Raw genomic sequence first — 19,724 nt, 5'->3', positions numbered from 1 at the left:
GCTATTTGTACATTCTGACGTGATTTGTGTAATTTTTTATTTTTGGAAGGGAAGTTCGCTGGTCACTCAGGAACTATCTAACAACCCCACCTTTACTGGAAAGAGTAAGTGTCCTGCGGGTAACCCTCATATGTTCCAGTAAACTGAAGGTTCCATAGGGGCCCTGTATCGAGTACGCCAGCACCACGTCGGTGTGATCAGGTCGTATTGGTCGAGGTGGGCGAGTGAGTGGGGTACTCGGTAAACCGCCACCGCCGGCCTACTGTGGAGTAATTTGGTTGTCTGAAAAGGCTTGCTGAAAACCTTGATACAGAGATCCAAGGAGGACTAAGCAACACCTGCAGACTATGGGGGCCAGTTGCTCAGGTAGGGGGCGATCAACCCTGGTTCAGGTTGATTCTGTGAACCGACCAGTTGGGTCGGCACGATATGTAATGTGTGAAAAATATGGAATTCACACCGAATCTTTATGTGATGAATGGGAGAGAATGACTGTACAAGACAGGGACAAGTTCCCAAGAATAGGTAGCTTCAGTCCAGAGGTGTTACAAAATTTAAGGAGGAGGATATGTCTCGTAAAATCATCAAAGAGACGAATTCAACATCATGATTACTTACAGTTATGGCACCAGGAAGGTGAGATACAGAGAGGTTTGGCTCTGGCGGCAGGATCTGGGGCAGTCAGGAAGTTGATTGCCACAGCTCCTCCCCCACCATACATTGCAGGAGAGGAGTTGATTGCGGAGAGAAAAGCACAAAAGTGGAACAATAAAAATGCTCTTAGCAACTGTAGTATAGATAATAAGAATAAGTGTAATGAATGTAACAATGATTATTGTAATACTGTTGAATGTACAACTATTAACCCATGCAAGTCGCACCCCATGTTAAACTTTCCTCAGGAATACAAACAAGAAAGTGAGCCCAGAACGATGTCGGCACCTCTTCCAGAAGCCATCCTACAAGACATCCAGGTGGACACGACCAAATTGGTAAAGGCAATAATCAAACCCCCTAACGGAGGGTCAGGTGAGGTCGTGTCCACAGGTACGTACAATGTTTTATATCACGCACAAACAAATGTACCCCATATTGTAAGACCAAAACAAGGTGATGTAATTGAGTTTAGTCCTGTCAGGGTGATCACAGTCCCCAATGGGAAGACTGACGATCAGGGAACCATTCCCGTCAAGGACAGTGCAATGCGCCATCCCTGGTCCCGGACAGAATTGAGATCAATCATGTCTGATTACCCAGATCCTAGGAAAGATCTAACTGTATGATCAAAGATTCACAGAAGGTATATTAACTCCCTAGACAACGACATAATCATGGTATCCAAGGAATCAGGTAGGTACAGGGAAAGCGGTTGATGGTGATGAGCATCCAAACGTTTGAGGAGGCATCAAATCAGCCAAGACCCCATTTCACTGACACTTGGAGGAAGCCCAGGGTTTGTTATCATTGTAGAAGAGAAGGGCATTATGCCAGTAACTGTAATAACCCACATAAAGTTAGACCCCCTAGACATGAAAATGAGCATGAATATGACACACCAAATTACAAGCAGGGATCATATAGGAAGAATTTTGGGCCACACCTATAATATATAGTCAGGAAAGGTGATTATTAGGAATGGAGGCAAGCCTGAGGTAACGGTTAATAAATTGGGAGGTCATTCACTGAAGACACAGGAATGACCAGGTTAAACGTTGTAAATGTATTTGTGAAAAATGTTTTTTCTTTCTCTCTCTATCCCCATCTCTGACGATTATTGGTAAGAATTCAAACATTGCATATTCGCTTGGTCCTTGCAGAAGTCTACCAAACCCCAGCATGACCTATCCACCACAATGTATTCTGGCCAGATACAGACAGTGGAATAATGCAAGTGCTGGTGGGGAGGGACTGCTCAAGGAAACCATTAGACACGTAGATACGACAGCCAAATAGTCTGACAATGTTTTCTTAATGTTGACAATGTTTAAAAATGCTTTGTTTCTCTTCTCTTATTGGTGGTTATTGTCGGGTTATGTAATGTATATATGCACATGAATTGTTCTCTATCTCTTTTGTTTTTTATTTTCTCTCTCTCCTCACTCATGTTTCCATGATTTAAAGATGGTATGCCACCCCTAAGTGTTAACCAATGGTAATGCCAGATTTTGCTCCACACAGAAAGATCGCTAGTTAGGAAGAAAGATTACATCACCAGAAGGTTCATTCGGAAGACTGAAGAGACAGCACCTTTTGAGAGGACAGCAGAACAAAAAGAACAACAAAACGAGAGAACTTATTATCGTAACGAGTTCTCTCCCCCTCAAACTGATTTTCTTATACCCCCTTTACAAATTTCTTCTTTTCTCCTCCTGTAAGATGGACTTGCCCCAAGAGACTGTGACATGGATTTTCCCGCTAACCATGATGTTGACCAGAGCAGTCTGTTTCGGTGAGAGTACCAGTGAGGTCGAGAAAGGATCCAGAAAGGTCCTGATGACTGAGACGGAGGTGTAAATTTCCAATAGCAACCCAATCACCAAGCAAAGGCGAGTACCGGGCACGATCTAACAACCATGTTATTTGTAAACAACTGTGAAGGAATGTTAGTTCAAAAAGAAAGTTGTATCTGTAGGCTCTGTAACAAAGTAATGCCAATCCAGTTTTAATATCCATATGGACCGGCATCCATTGAGTGACTATCACTCCTTAGTGGGTAATGTGTTAAATAAGACCGATTGTTGGGTATGCTCTCAAGTACCTCAGGGACACAGCAAATCAGGGCTAGTACCATTTCCTTTAACGTTAGGGGAGGTACTTGAGCTAAGTGGTGGGAGACCGGTGGACCGGAGGTTTAACATCTCCAGCCCTCCTAGTTTGAAGCTCCACCAATACCATGTGGATAGGTCCCTCTTATGTTTTAACATCTCCAATCCCAGAAAACCGGGAAATTGGGAAGTGTCATGGAGCAACCTTACCATGACCTTTTCACACAGAGCAGATAGAATGCCTACAGATACAGAGCTCGTACGCCACATAGTCAGTAGAGGAAAATCTTTCCGGTATCGATATACCTTAGGAAATAGGATTACTAGAGTTGGAGAGGTATCACCAGGATACTGTGCACATATCGTACAAACCGATACGTGCATTAGGCAGATGGAAGAATTAGGGTCAGGAGATTTCACCTGGAAGGTTTGTAACATGGTCATGTCCTTCTCCGTCCCCTATGTTCTCCCCGATGATGCATATTTCATATGTGGGAGAAAGGCGTACAAGTGGCTTGCCCCAAACTCTGAAGGATTGTGTTATATTGGAAAAGTATTGCCTGAAGTGATGACTGTTACACATGACAAAATGAAGGACATACACCGTGGTGCCCAAGCTCCTTATACTCACACTCATTACGAGCACCGAGTTAAAAGACAACTGTCAGAAAGGTTAGAGCATCCGGCCTCTGATCTTATCCATGAATCCACCGGGATTCAGGTTCTAGTCGCGTTAGATTTCACTCGTACCGCTCGAGGAGTGATGAATTATAAATACATTTCCGCACTCGCCAATTTGTTAGATAATATCACTGAAATGTATGATGACACGTTTAGATACACTGGAAGAGAACTTCAAGCTTACAAAACAGAACTAGTTCAGCATAGAATGGTTCTTAATTATCTTACAGCAGTAACAGGCGGATATTGTGTTACATTGGCAACACAGTACGGCATAAAGTGTTGCACGTATATCACAAATAGCACCGAGGATCCGGTAGAGGTCATAGACCAAAAGATGGACGATATTCTCCAATTGAAGTGGGAATTTCGTCGAAAACACAATCTCACCCTTGCTGCTGTAGGTAATGAGCTGACTGGTTGGGTGTCATGGTTGAACCCGCGAAATTGGTTCTCCGGTTTGGGAGAGTGGGCTCAAGGAGTCATAATGGATGTTGGAAAGTTTCTACTGTGTATTTTGGGTGTCGTTATATCGATTGGATTGATATTTAGATGCGGGCAGGCTTTAATGAGGTGTAAACAAAGTACGAAAGTGATGAGCTTAAGGAGTGAGGAAACTGTAATTAACCTGGATTTGATTTATGACCCAATGATAGAAACCAGAATGTGATGAAAATGCGATTATACGGTCCGTTTCTTTCACCTGTTTTTCTGCTTTTCTCCAAGATACAAAGACCCCCTTGGACGAGGAAGTTGACGAGACGGTATACAGACAAAGACCACAGACAAGACCAAAGATGAAGAAGATTTGACAACTTTAAATATGGACACTTGATGAACTTTGCCATGGATCCCCAGTTTCCCTAGTACTTTTAAATTCACGCTAGCCCAACATTTTTTGTAAATCTGATGGCTTAGACAAAGCTATTTGCTCATGCTTAAGGAGCAAAACAGCGCAAAGAAGACGACTCTCAACAGATACCGAAAACGACTTCGACGACAGATGTACATTTCCCTGACATAGAATATTATTGCATTTTTCGTAAGTGTTCTTTATCTTCATCTCTACAACCCTCAGGTAACGACACACATAGACGATAGGGAATACAGGCACAGATATCAGCAACCACATACCTCCCCCATTCATGTATCATCAACTAAAATGTGCATCCCCATTTTGTTACAACTGAAAGCCGAAATGAGCTCGGTAAAGTTTGACAGCCCATCCACAGACCTGTACCACAGGATAAGAAGGAATTCAAATGTATACTTCGCAATACCTCGAAGCTTGATTTACCACACGTACGGCACGATGATACATGACCCTCCAAACATGGACTCATACACACATGCTTCTACTTTCTCACTAGGTCATACCCTCTTCACACCTTCTCCTCTCTCCTCCCTTACCCAACCATGGAAATGTATTAACCCCTGACATATATTTTTCTCTTTTTGAAATGTTTTAGGAAGTGGCAGTTATTGGTGACTGCCAAAGGGTGGACTGTCAAAGTCAAAAATATTACATAGAGAGACCATATAAACTGCACACATATAAGTCGCTATACTTGCAAATATGCGCAGCGAGCACAGCAATATATGGAAACACACGCATTTGCTCGGACATGGCACAGAGATGGATTCGGCACTTGTTTCATACAGTACATGGTTATAATAATGAACAGCACCAGACATCATGGAGATTTAGAATTGGCTAATGAATTAATGTCATGGATGTGTATCATTCGAACCGAACCAGATAAACACATCATGTTTGGTATTGAAGCAAGCAGAATAAGGTGTGGTTTAGTTTGAGACCTATTGTGTTGTCGTGGGACATTGCAGCGGATAGATATGATTATATGTATAAAAGTTAAGATCAGCTTTGTTGGGAACAATGGATGATCAACTAAGTTTTCAGGGCTGAACCTGATTAGCATATACAAAGAGAATGGTGACTCAATACAAAGGAGAAAGAAAGACCCCTCCCCCAGGTACTGGTCAGACAGGAATGTGTTGGTCATCACCCATTGTGTTACATAACCAAGGCCACTGATGCAGCTGGCTCACATGCTGGGAGGGACACACACTTCTTGTGGTTGACACACCCCCACAGCTGGAATGCAGGTATGATATACCCACTGGAGATCACAGGGCTGACTCTCTCACTCAGAACTAAGCTAGCATCAAGCAGCATGGCGGCTACATCCCCAGGACAGAATTCCTTCCCAAAGGCTAAGTATAGAATCACATGGCTATAGAAGGAAATATAGACATATTGCTTTCTGGTTTAAATAGGATATTGTAACTTGGCTGGGATGATTGTTGGGTGTTTGTGTTGGTGCCCTGTGGAATCTGTGATGGTAGCTGGGATCTTGTTAATCATAAATACCACCATGCAGTACTTTTGAATATGTGCTGGTAGCAATGGCAGGCTGATACTTGTGAGTACCTGGTGGTCTGGTCTTGTGATAACTCATATGCTCTGGTTATAGAGATACTGAAGTTGTTTGGGATGTGAAATTATGAGATGGTTCTAGGAAGTTGGATTACATTGTGAAAGGTGTTTTAGATGGTTTGGAATTGTAAAATCAGAACATATGCATTGTTTTGAGGCTTGGACATTTTGGAAGAAAATGGAGTCTTGTGTTTTCTGCTATGTGATTGTGGTTTAGTATAGAGTGCCATGTGTTTGGACCTGCAAATATAAAATGGCTGCTGCTGGATGTCTTCCCCTCCCCCCTTTCAGCCATGTGGTGTGGTCTTTGGAATCAAGTGGAGGTTTCTCAAAATGGAGTCTAGCTTCCATCCCATGCTGTATTCAGCATTGACTAACTGCGCAGCGATTGTCTCTCACATGTGTAGTTTTATCTGCAACCATGTTGTCTCTTATTTAATGTAATCATTGTCTTTCTGTGAGCCAATCTCTCTCTCTCTCTCTCTCTCTATCTCTCTCTCCTCTTTTCTCTTATATATCTCATAGTATTATAGCATTGTATTGTATTGCATTTAGGTCAGTGTAGTATTGTCTTTTTGTATTTATTGTTTAGTTCTGTGGTTAGGAAGTCTTTGTTATACTGTAGTGTATCGTATGTACTGTTATCCCCTTTTACAAGTATATTAGATATAATACAGTTAATAGGCCTTGGAACCTAAACCAGTATCTGTGTATTTACTATAGTGTTAAGTGTTCACTTGAGCGTCGGTGACGCACAAGCAGCTTTGTAGATAGTCAGGTTACACAAGGTTGCACTTACACCCTGTATTCACATTAAGGTATTCTGTGTATTTCATTGGTATAAGGTTTTAACATAAAGGTATAGCGTTGTAAGCGTCTGCATCGCTGGTGACCTCCTCGTGGTCTCGAGCGTAAGCTACGCTACAGCGAATCTTTCCCCTAGACATAGCCAATAACGTGTCCTGTGATCACTGGGCCGTGAGCGAACGTGACGCTTGAGCGTCTCGCCTACGGCTGAGCGATCGCTACGCCAATAGCGTACCATTACGGTACTTCTTGAGCAAACAGCGTACAGTGTTCTTAGCTTCATAAAGGGTTGTTTATACGACAAGGAATTTAGCATTGTCACTGGTAAGTTGCGTGATATGACACCTATAGATTACCCGGGCAAAGCTTGTAAATCTCACAATACGGCAGTCAGGATACAAACCTACAGTATGCATCAAAAATTGGGGAACTGCAGCAGATATCTTCCAGAGGATGCTTATATTTTGCGGTTATTCCCTGGAAGCCTCACTTCACAGGGGATTTCCCGCAAAATTTGTTTAATAAAAATGCCCCTATAGCTGCTAAGTGGCTACATCATTTGAAAATGGGGGACTCTCCTCCATCAAATGTTGGTGCCCCCTCGTGTGCAAGTGCCATTATAAGAGTGATAGGGCATGCCTGTCTAAATATTTTTTTATAAAGTGACATCATTGTGCATCAGCAGCGGTAAGGATGGGGCATTTTAAGAGAGGAGAGGGACCACGTGCCGGGTCCATGCAGGCCCCATACTCTCTGACAGCGAGAAGACTCTGGCTCTACTGTGCATGTGCAGGTCTCCGTGAGGAACATGAGGAACAATTCCTGGGTGACTTCTGGAAGCGGAAATCACTCGGACAATTTTCCCAGTGATTTATGTCTTCAGCGCCGGCCACTGTGGGACTCCGTAGGGTAAGTATTTATATGTGGGTGCAGGGTGTGCACCCATTATAGATGCACCTATCATGGTAAGTTTTGTTCATATATTATGCGGGCTTGCTGTGGACAATGCGTCTGATTCAGAGATGAACAAAGATGACACAGCCGCTGTGTCTTTGTACGCAGCAGCTGTGCAATAATATGCTAATTCCGGAGGAGGAGGCATGTAAATAGACTCCTCCTGATGGATTCTCTGATCCGCTGCTGTATCTTGGGACGCAGCATCAGATTATCTGCGTGAATATCAGACGGTTGAGAAAGGGAAGCTGCACCCTGTTAGCAGAAGTGTTCCTCTCAGATCAAATCTCCAAGGACGCAGCCACTGGCTTCAGCAAGCTGAAAACGGGGCTAACACCACCCCAACGCTAAAGAAAAAATGGTACCAGTACATACAACCAAGCGCGTCACAGTGGGAACTTCTTGAAATCAAGAGCTTGCTGAACTCAGTGGTCCATTCCCACAGGGTTTGAATATAATCACAGAGGAAAAAAATAAAAAGTGCATATAGTGAAGCACAGCTAAGTAATGTCAAAATGTTCATGTACTAAGAAACATTTATTACAATAAAATCTGATCCTATCTAATAGGGTGGAGGTTTTCTTTAGGGAGTTACCTCTGAGTCACCATTGTACGTAATTAAGCTGCTCTACTAGTGCGCACCTACCGGAGGATCTACATTGCAATTTCTTACACACCACCCCAACGCTGCCTGCCCCAATCCGCCTCAAAACAGCCGTACTATGTCACAGCCTGAACTTGCAGTACGGGATCTACCCATAATGCAGTGCGACATCTGCGAAGATCTCATAACCTATGTGATGAGTGGGACTTGCTTTCCACTTTTCTCATCTCTGTGAAAAGTCTTTATTTTTCCACCGGACCAGTTGTTATATTACATTTAAAATGTAAAAAAAATAATTAGAATAACAAGTTCTGTGTAAAAAGAAAAATTATCCTATTACGCAAGCCATAGAATTCCAGTTCCTTTCCAAACAGCCTAGTAAATAAGCCTACCCAATTATTCCTTGCCTCTCCTAAGCGCTCCCGTCAATAAACGGATTACGGTTGACGGCAAAGTTAACGTCTTCCTTACACCGTGTGTAGTTTCTATGAAGCGGTCGCCTCTAGAACGCTGTTTGTGTTTGACAGCTGCTAAAACACTGAGATGTTACGATGGTTGACACCCTCCGGTGAGTAACACGTCCGCTGGCACCGGTGGCTTTTACCTGACGGAATATCTATATCACATATGACATAACATGTTTATCTCATAAAGACAGCTCAACGAGAACGTATTAAGTTTATTAGATGGCATAAAATATTACTACACCGTATACAGTTAGTAAAATAGATTCATATGACAAGGCTTCCAGTAACCCAGAGCTCGGTTTAGATGTGCAAACCACATGTTTTTCATTGGGTAATATTTACTGTGACACGCTCGTCTCTGTAGTCACTTAGCCAGCCAAAACCCCGCCGTATCCTTTTAATAAAGCCCTATCCCTCATTTTGTATGGCTTTCATTGCTGCGAATAAAACTCTTTCAAAGGAGCAGCAGTAATGATAGATTCCTCCATAAAGTTTTTTCTTTCATAATCGTTTTCTGGCGCTGAAACTTTTTTTTTTTGAAGCTCAATGGGGTTCAGAGAACTGTAAATCCCGCAAGATATATTTCCCATCTGAAGTTGATAATCAGCGCTTTGCAATGTTACAGTCAGCCTAATTGGAACGGACGCAGATGACAGATTGATGGGGAGAGCAACATGTGCAGGTAGCAGGAAATAATTGGGGGGTGGTTTTCTTCTGTCGCAGAGAATGAAATTTTTTGACGATAAAAGGTTATTTTCGAATTGTAAGTGTGCTGGATAAGTGTGATGGCTCACACCTACTGTACATTGTAGGCAGGTGTGCCTGGTTTTACAGGGAATACTATGGATTTACTGGTCTAGATGGTGGCCCGTGTGGGGGTCGGGGAAGGGGGGGATTTGTTTACGCTGAACAATGGGAGAAGTTGGGTAGATCATGAGTGTTCATTGCCAAATGTAGATAAGGGAGCTGGTACATAGAGGATCATAAGTCAGCTGTGATACTCCCACACGTTACGTACATGGTTGATTGCAAAACAAAATTTTCCTCTAATGGGCAAAACCATGTGCACTGCAGGGGGGGGCAGATATAACATGTGCAGAGAGAGTTAGATTTGGGAGGGGGTGATAATGTCGATTTTATACTAAACAGAAAGCTATACCTTTAAACACACTTTTACCATGGAGCCGCTGCGGCTGCTAGACTTAATATGCACTCTACGTACCTTGGAGGTCATTCCGAGTTGTTCGCTCGGTAAAAATCTTCGCATCGCAGCGATTTTCCGCTTAATGCGCATGCGCAATGTCCGCACTGCGACTGCGCCAAGTAAATTTGCTTTGCAGTTAGGAATTTTACTCACGGCTTTTTCATCGTTCTGGCGATCATAATGTGATTGACAGGAAATGGGTGTTACTGGGCGGAAACAGGCCGTTTTATGGGCGTGTGGGAAAAAACGCTACCGTTTCCGGAAAAAACGCAGGAGTGGCCGGAGAAACGGGGGAGTGTCTGGGCGAACGCTGGGTGTGTTTGTGACGTCAAACCAGGAACGACAAGCACTGAAATGATCGCAGATGCCGAGTAAGGTTGAAGTTACTCAGAAACTGCTACGAGGTGTGTAATCGCAATATTGCGATTACTTCGTTCGCAATTTTAAGATGCTAAGATTCACTCCCAGTAGGCGGCGGCTTAGCGTGAGCAAATCTGCTAAAATCCGCTTGCGAGCGAACAACTCGGAATGACCTCCCTTGTACGGAATTAGCATACAAACTCCGCGCTGGGGGTACAAAGTACACACAGCGCGCACACACCCAGAGATACACTTTAAACCTTATGCAGCAATGCAATACAATGATATTACACTTTAAACCTTATGCAGCGCTGACGGCACAAAGTACCTGCAGCGCGTACACACCTAATTATTACACTTTAAAACCTTAGCAGGGAAAAGAGGACACAACACCGATTTGTAGTTAATCACTGGGTTCCGACACCACAGAGTAATATTTCTGAAAGGGGGTTAACAATACAATTTATGCACTACAATACAACAGAGTAAATGGCTACAGTCAATGTACATACGTGAGAATATGCGCTTGCGCAACCCGGCCCGGTCCTCCGCTATCAGGTTGATAGCGTTGTGAGTCTTGTGTGTGGCCAGGCTGCAGCAGGCTTTATTTATACAATTCTTCTAAAAGCAATACAATGGATACTGTAATCCCTTTGTCCATTGGACACAGGATTGCACTTTTACAGTACAGGAGAGGTCATAGGTTGATTTGAAAAGGTAGGCGATGTCTTTCCCAACTGCTCTTGTGGGTGGTCTCCCCTGGATTCCCGCCGCATACATAATATACAGTAAATACAGTTTAAACCTATATTCTGCTTCTGCACATAACTATCCTCAGGAACATGCAATCTTCCGCAAACCAACACCGGAATGTTACCCTTAAAATACCCTACAGCTGGATACCAAACACCACCTTATAACCTTAGTCTGTCCCCTCTTATCCTGTAAAGGTGAATCCCTTTGTTCTGGAATCATTTAAACTGTTGTTACTTTCTGATGTGGTGCAGGGGGACTATGTGTACAATGTGCACTATTTGGATTAAATATGTAATGTTTTGATAGCCCTCCATGCGTTCACAAACTCTACCGTAAATACCCATACCACGCGCAGGACCGCGGGAGCGACCATACGCAAGTGCACGCGCAGTGGGCATGTGTGTGTCGTTTCTACGTGATGTGTGTACTGCAATATTTTTCGACTTTGACAGGGGTGTTCAAACTGAAATTTAAATTACAGTTTAAAAATAAAGCAGCCAGTATTTACATTGCACAGAAACAATATAACCCACCCAAATCTAACTCTTTCTGCACATGTTATATCTGCCACACCTGCACTGCACATGGTTTTTCCCATTAGAGGAAAATGTTGTTTTGCAATCAACCTTGAATTAGGCCCACCGAACTGAAAGCGTATGCAGAACTGAAGAGCTGGTTTCACGTGGTTTCATGGCTGTTATCTTTATAAGTGTGCCCTTGCACTAGCCATATTCCAGGTGCAAAAGAGCCATAGGCACACAGGCCTAATTACACGTATTCTAGCAAATGCGTCAACGCACCCTCCCCAAAAATGCACTGTTTGCTAGGTGGAGACTGAGGGTTGCGGGGACGCAGGCGACCAAACGGGGGCGGTGGCGCTGAAACAAGGGGGTGTTGTGTGGCCGTGATCGTGGCGGCTGCATGATGTCACACGCAGATGCCGCGGTCAGAAACATGGCGGCAGCCACAAATTCTACAATGAAGCAGAAATTGCGATGCAATCACAATTTCTGCTTCATCAAGGAGGGGTGCCGGTCAACATGCCGGGCGTCCTTGCCCTGCGATGGGTGGCCCCCAGCATGCAAACAAAAGGATTGCAAATTCTGCTAATTAGCAGCATGTGCAATCCTTACTGAACTAGGCCCAGAAACTAGATTTCATTTAGAGGGGTGTTTATTCCATAGTAGGAGGGATGCACAGACCTTTTCTCGTTGCAGAAGGACTGGAATTCTCACTTGTGATGCTCCAGATATCGGGTCTCATCATCCTTATTCGTTGGACTCACATTGGGCCTGATTCATGTTTGTAAGTAAAGCAAAAAAAAAACCTAAGTAACTTTGTGTCTGGAACAAACCATGTAATCATGCAAGGGGAGCAAATACATTTATATTTTATCTGCAGGGTAAATAGAGGCAGCTTTTGCATGCAGCCACAAATGTTAGACAGCTTTATTTTACACTGTAATTTGGATTTCATTTTGAACACACCTCACCGAAATCACTCTCTCTGCACATGTTACATCTGCCCCACATGCAGTGCAGCATGGTGTTGCCCAGTTGCTTGCATTTTTTTGCTTTACTTACAAACATGATTCAGGCCCATTGATTGTACCTTGCAAATTCAGCTTTTATGGCAAGAGCATTTATAGGCACACTTCAACCAATGCAATCTGAAAGTTCAAACACACAAAACTAATTAAAACTAATAAAGACTGCGCTATTGACTCCTCACTCTTGTGGCTCATTTATACTACAGTATATATGAAACTCTGTTTTAGAGGGGAAAAAAGTGACGGTCCTGACTCCTGACGTGGTGTAGCTGGACTTTGTAGTGACAATGGAATGTAGGGTGTTTGTTGACAATCAAAATGTTGACAAGCATTATGGAGATGTCGGAAGGCCACCGATGGGCTGTCGGCATTTACTTAAAGTGCTATCATGTTGGCCGTTATACTGCGCCAGCAGTGCACCAGCCAACATGACAGCAAATCATTATGCTGACAGCTGTAAGGGCCCTGCCTATCTTCTGGAGTGTATAACCGAGCAGGATGATTTTACTGTTAGGATATGGTACGCTCTGTACCTGTCTCCTTCTGTGTACCAGTCTATGGGTGCATCCCTTAGTGTCATACCTCTAGTGCCAGGAGTCACTCGGAAGCGGAGTTATATAATGAAGTTCCTGTTCCTCCATGTAGGAGAGAGAGAGAGGAGAGTGTGACACACAGAGAGACTGAGAGACAGAGTCCAGGTGTACAAGTGTGCAGAGCTGAGACTGAGAGCAGATCTCGGCTACAGAGACTCACAGTGTTCCAGTGCATGCATCATGTTCTCTACAGTGGGAGTCAGACTGCACGGCTGTGCAGTCCTCCATGCTTCACCACCACAGACATCTCCTGATAAGTACCACTACCTAATGCTGTTACCTTGTGTGATATATGGGCTCCTGATTACCACTATCAGTGTTACATCTGAGTCACCTGTGTTCACTAAATAAACCTGCGTTACTGTTAAGTCACTAAATCATGAATCAGCGGATTTTCCAACTGCATTGCGTGTTTAAAAATAGATGCAGATTTCTACTGTATGCAGTGACCTGCCCCTGTATATCCCCTGGTAAATGTAGCCATCAGCACAAGTGACGTGCAGTGAGGTAAATGGCTGGGGAGGCACTGGCTCGTATCACATCCAGATGTACACAGAGAAAAAAGATGACAATAAAACAAAGATGATATTATAAGTTCTAAATATCTTCTTTGTATTTTACGTATCCTTTTTATAGTGAAAACTCCCCTGCCTACCCTGACCGGATGTCATCGGCCAGCACTATCAAGGTGAATTTGCACTAGCTCTATACCTGGTGCTAGCCGGATCTCTGCGTAGACTCATCCCATGAATTCTGTCGTCATGCTAAGGATTATTTATCCGTGGTCTGATGCCCCTGATGACATCCTGTTGAATATCGCACAGACAGATTTTTTATTTTTTTGGGTGGGGAGCACAGGAGACAAATGCCCCCAAGCCCCCCTCTCTCAAGGGACCTCCTTGGCCGGAGTACACTTTTGCACTGTGTGCAGTCCCGTAGTAGGGGTGGGTCCGACAGTGAGTAGGGGTGAGCCAGATACTCTCATAAGGCCAGCGGTCGGAGCTGTTCCGCCTCAGTTCTGGCTCTGTCGTCCAGGGATGATTGTGCTGTCTCCTGCCTCTGCCAACAGCTGCGGAGGCTGGAGGTGAGCAGAATCCGTTCCCAGGCAGCAGCATCAGAGCTGGGGCAGGAAGAAGGGGGTCACTGCTGTCTGGACCTGTGGTGCTGTTTATGCCTTATGGATTTGCAGGGGAAGGGGCACAGAGGGCCCAGCCAGGGGAGCAGTGCTGACAGGAGGGGGAGGACTGGAGGAGTAGAGGTGGACCTCCCTGTCTTAAGTGCCCAGTGTTCCCCGATGGCTAATCCAACCCTGCCCACAGATTCACAAAGATGCATATTTACCTCTCTGACGCATGCACAAGTGCGAACGATTTTCAGGTGACTCTGAATAAGGCCTTTTGTGCTCCGTAAAGGATCCTTATTCACTTGTTGGGGGCGGCACTTGGATGCTTGTATTAGTACTGTCAGACCGAAATGTACCAGTAACGGCAAAATATTTCCACTGTACTGTACCATACAGCATCTTGAGTGGAGTGTAAATGAGTAGGACTGCCCCTGTAAGCTGTCCTACTTAGGGGTCTATTCATGAAGCAGTGAAAAGTGTGGAGAAGTGAGCCAGTGGAGAAGAACCAATCAGCATTAAAGTAACATTTATAATTTGTATACTATACAATTATACAGAGCAGCTGATTGGTTGCCATGGGCAACTTCTCCACAGACTCACTTCTCCAATCTTTTCACTGCTTCATGAATATACCCCTTAGTAACTACAGATGGAGCCATGCTAGTCGTGGCTCCGTCTGGGCCTAACGCCGAGACTGTCTCTGTCTGGGCGGGTGCACGAAACCGTGATGGAGACGCGCCCATTCACTAGAATGAGAGAGCGTCTCTGTCCGGGGCTCGCGCGCGTCTGTGGCACTCCCAGCGGGGCTAGGCGGACGGATCGCCAAGTCAAGCCGGGAGTGCTCGCCTGAGATGGAGCCGCACTGAATGAGTGTGGTTCCATCTGTATGCATACATCATTAAAAATAAAATGAAATGTTGTAGTTCATGGTTTTATTATTATATTAAACTAGGTGGTTCATCGCGCCCTATGGGCGCTCTTCACACCGTCGCAAGGGGCTACGCCCCATTAAGCCTTGCACGGCCTTTGGGCATGCAATATGTTGATTATATGGAGTATTACCTCCACACATAATTGTGTGATTGGTTAAATATTGCACGGACAAAGGGCGTGTGATGGTTAAGGGGCCGTAGTCCCTTGCGACTGTGTGAACAGTGCGGGTGGGGGAGCGGTGGATGTGGGGATGCCGCGGATAGAGAAATTCTACATTGTACCAGAGAGTACTGCCCTACATACACACACATGTAGCTGCAGACAGATGTACACGGCCATGTATGACCCCACATGTCACAATTAGTGATGAGCACCGGAAATTTTTCGGGTTTTGTGTTTTGGTTTTGGGTTCGGTTCCGCGGCCGTGTTTTGGGTTCGAACGCGTTTTGGCAAAACCTCACCGAATTTTTTTTGTCGGATTGGGGTGTGTTTTGGATTTGGGTGTTTTTTTCAAAAAACCCTAAAAAACAGCTTAAATCATATAATTTGGGGGTCATTTTGATCCCAAAGTATTATTAACCTCAATAACCATAATTTCCACTCATTTTCAGTCTATTCTGAACACCTCACACCTCACAATATTATTTTTAGTCCTAAAATTTGCACCGAGGTCGCTGGGTGGCTAAGCTAAGCGACCCAAGTGGCCGACACAAACACCTGGCCCATCTAGGAGTGGCACTGCAGTGTCACGCAGGATGGCCCTTCCAAAAAACACTCCCCAAACAGCACATGACGCAAAGAAAAAAAGAGGCGCAATGAGGTAGCTGTGTGAGTAAGCTAAGCGACCCTAGTGGCCGACACAAACACCTGGCCCATCTAGGAGTGGCACTGCAGTGTCACGCAGGATGGCCCTTCCAAAAAACACTCCCCAAACAGCACATGACGCAAAGAAGAAAAAAAAGAGGCGCAATGAGGTAGCTGTGTGAGTAAGCTAAGCGACCCTAGTGGCCGACACAAACACCTGGCCCATCTAGGAGTGGCACTGCAGTGTCACGCAGGATGGCCCTTCCAAAAAACACTCCCCAAACAGCACATGACGCAAAGAAAAAAAGAGGCGCAATGAGGTAGCTGTGTGAGTAAGCTAAGCGACCCTAGTGGCCGACACAAACACCTGGCCCATCTAGGAGTGGCACTGCAGTGTCACGCAGGATGGCCCTTCCAAAAAACACTCCCCAAACAGCACATGACGCAAAGAAAAAAAGAGGCGCAATGAGGTAGCTGTGTGAGTAAGCTAAGCGACCCTAGTGGCCGACACAAACACCTGGCCCATCTAGGAGTGGCACTGCAGTGTCACGCAGGATGGCCCTTCCAAAAAACACTCCCCAAACAGCACATGACGCAAAGAAAAAAAGAGGCGCAATGAGGTAGCTGTGTGAGTAAGCTAAGCGACCCTAGTGGCCGACACAAACACCTGGCCCATCTAGGAGTGGCACTGCAGTGTCACGCAGGATGGCCCTTCCAAAAAACACTCCCCAAACAGCAGCACATGACGCAAAGAAGAAAAAAAAGAGGCGCAATGAGGTAGCTGTGTGAGTAAGCTAAGCGACCCTAGTGGCCGACACAAACACCTGGCCCATCTAGGAGTGGCACTGCAGTGTCACGCAGGATGGCCCTTCCAAAAAACACTCCCCAAACAGCACATGATGCAAAGAAAAAAAGAGGCGCAATGAGGTAGCTGTGTGAGTAAGCTAAGCAACCCTAGTGGCCGACACAAACACCTGGCCCATCTAGGAGTGGCACTGCAGTGTCACGCAGGATGGCCCTTCCAAAAAACACTCCCCAAACAGCAGCACATGACGCAAAGAAGAAAAAAAAGAGGCGCAATGAGGTAGCTGTGTGACTAAGATAAGCGACCCTAGTGGCCGACACAAACACCTGGCCCATCTAGGAGTGGCACTGCAGTGTCACGCAGGATGGCCCTTCCAAAAAACACCCCCCAAACAGCACATGACGCAAAGAAAAAAAGAGGCGCAATGAGGTAGCTGTGTGAGTAAGCTAAGCGACCCTAGTGGCCGACACAAACACCTGGCCCATCTAGGAGTGGCACTGCAGTGTCACGCAGGATGGCCCTTCCAAAAAACACCCCCCAAACAGCACATGACGCAAAGAAAAATTAAAGAAAAAAGAGGTGCAAGATGGAATTGTCCTTGGGCCCTCCTACCCACCCTTATGTTGTATAAACAGGACATGCACACTTTAACCAACCCATCATTTCAGTGACAGGGTCTGCCACACGACTGTGACTGAAATGACGGGTTGGTTTGGACCCCCACCAAAAAAGAAGCAATTAATCTCTCCTTGCACAAACTGGCTCTACAGAGGCAAGATGTCCACCTCATCATCATCCTCCGATATATCACCGTGTACATCCCCCTCCTCACAGTTTATCAATTCGTCCCCACTGGAATCCACCATCTCAGCTCCCTGTGTACTTTGTGGAGGCAATTGCTGCTGGTCAATGTCTCCACGGAGGAATTGATTATAATTCATTTTAATGAACATCATCTTCTCCACATTTTCTGGATGTAACCTCGTACGCGGATTGCTGACAAGGTGAGCGGCGGCACTAAACACTCTTTCGGAGTACACACTTGTGGGAGGGCAACTTAGGTAGAATAAAGCCAGTTTGTGCAAGGGCCTCCAAATTGCCTCTTTTTCCTGCCAGTATAAGTACGGACTGTCTGACGTGCCTACTTGGATGCGGTCACTCATATAATCCTCCACCATTCTTTCAATGGGGAGAGAATCATATGCAGTGACAGTAGACGACATGTCCGTAATCGTTGTCAGGTCCTTCAGTCCGGACCAGATGTCAGCATCAGCAGTCGCTCCAGACTGCCCTGCATCACCGCCAGCGGGTGGGCTCGGAATTCTGAGCCTTTTCCTCGCACCCCCAGTTGCGGGAGAATGTGAAGGAGGAGATGTTGACAGGTCGCGTTCCGCTTGACTTGACAATTTTGTCACCAGCAGTTCTTTGAACCCCAGCAGACTTGTGTCTGCCGGAAAGAGAGATCCAAGGTAGGTTTTAAATCTAGGATCGAGCACGGTGGCCAAAATGTAGTGCTCTGATTTCAACAGATTGACCACCCGTGAATCCTTGTTAAGCGAATTAAGGGCTCCATCCACAAGTCCCACATGCCTAGCGGAATCGCTCTGTGTTAGCTCCTCCTTCAATGTCTCCAGCTTCTTCTGCAAAAGCCTGATGAGGGGAATGACCTGACTCAGGCTGGCAGTGTCTGAACTGACTTCACGTGTGGCAAGTTCAAAAGGTTGCAGAACCTTGCACAACGTTGAAATCATTCTCCACTGCACTTGAGACAGGTGCATTCCACTTCCTATATCGTGCTCAGTTGTATAGGCTTGAATGGCCTTTTGCTGCTCCTCCAACCTCTGAAGCATATAGAGGGTTGAATTCCACCTCGTTACCACTTCTTGCTTCAGATGATGGCAGGGCAGGTTCAGGCGTTTTTGGTGGTGCTCCAGTCTTCTGTACGTGGTGCCTGTACGCCGAAAGTGTCCCGCAATTCTTCTGGCCACCGACAGCATCTCTTGCACGCCCCTCTCGTTTTTTAAATAATTCTGCACCACCAAATTCAAGGTATGTGCAAAACATGGGACGTGCTGGAATTTGCCCAGATTTAATGCACACACAATATTGCTGGCGTTGTCCGATGCCACAAATCCACAGGAGAGTCCAATTGGGGTAAGCCATTCTGCGATGATCTTCCTCAGTTGCCGTAAGAGGTTTTTAGCTGTGTGCGTATTCTGGAAAGTGGTGATACAAAGCGTAGCCTGCCTAGGAAAGAGTTGGCGTTTGCGAGATGCTGCTACTGGTGCCGCCGCTGCTGTTCTTGCGGCGGGAGTCTATACATCTACCCAGTGGGCTGTCACAGTCATATAGTCCTGAGCCTGCCCTGCTCCACTTGTCCACATGTCCGTGGTTAAGTGGACATTGGGTACAACTGCATTTTTTAGGACACTGGTGAGTCTTTTTCTGAGGTCTGTGTACATTTTCGGTATCGCCTGCCTAGAGAAATGGAACCTAGATGGTATTTGGTACCGGGGACACAGTACCTCCAACAAGTCTCTAGTTGGCTCTGCAGTAATGATGGATACCAGAACCACGTTTCTCACCGCCAAGGATGCCAAGGCCTCAGTTATCCGCTTTGCAGCAGGATGACTGCTGTGATATTTCATCTTCCTCGCAAAGGACTGTTGGACAGTCAATTGCTTGGTGGAAGTAGTAAAAGTGGTCTTACGAGTACGACTTCCCCTCTGGGATGACCATCGACTCCCAGCAGCAACAACAGCAGCGCCAGCAGCAGTAGGCGTTACACGCAAGGATGCATCGGAGGAATCCCAGGCAGGAGAGGACTCGTCAGAATTGCCAGTGACATGGCCTGCAGGACT

Source organism: Pseudophryne corroboree, chromosome 4, assembly GCF_028390025.1.
Source record: "Pseudophryne corroboree isolate aPseCor3 chromosome 4, aPseCor3.hap2, whole genome shotgun sequence".
In the NCBI taxonomy this organism is placed as follows: domain Eukaryota; kingdom Metazoa; phylum Chordata; class Amphibia; order Anura; family Myobatrachidae; genus Pseudophryne; species Pseudophryne corroboree.
This window is presented reverse-complemented; position numbering follows the sequence as displayed.